Source organism: Penaeus monodon, chromosome 21 (assembly GCF_015228065.2).
Source record: "Penaeus monodon isolate SGIC_2016 chromosome 21, NSTDA_Pmon_1, whole genome shotgun sequence".
NCBI lineage: Eukaryota > Metazoa > Arthropoda > Malacostraca > Decapoda > Penaeidae > Penaeus > Penaeus monodon.
Genome location: NC_051406.1, coordinates 46,106,019 through 46,106,222, shown reverse-complemented (window position 1 = coordinate 46,106,222; position 204 = coordinate 46,106,019). Strand labels below are relative to the sequence as shown.

The following is a 204-nucleotide window of genomic DNA, read 5'->3' as shown; positions in this document are numbered from 1 at the left end:
CATACAAAAGAGAAATGCTAACTTTGGATGGTTTGAAAATGGTGTAAGTACTGCTCACATCACACAAGTTGGGGGGATGGGGGTCCAAGGTAGGTTGAGTTATGGACGAGGAGATGAAAGACTATACCTCATTTTATGTCAGCCATCTTGTCTTCATTTTCAACAAGACCTATTGTTTATGCATACTCTATCTGGAATTCATGT

At 39.7% G+C, this 204-nt stretch overlaps 1 protein-coding gene across 1 annotated transcript in view; it reads left to right on the top strand.

Moving 5' to 3' along the window:
• Positions 1–204, top strand: part of LOC119586545 (ankyrin repeat and SOCS box protein 3-like) — a gene marked incomplete at its 5' end in the record, with an annotated part of 31,436 nt that overhangs the window by 30,721 nt on the left and 511 nt on the right.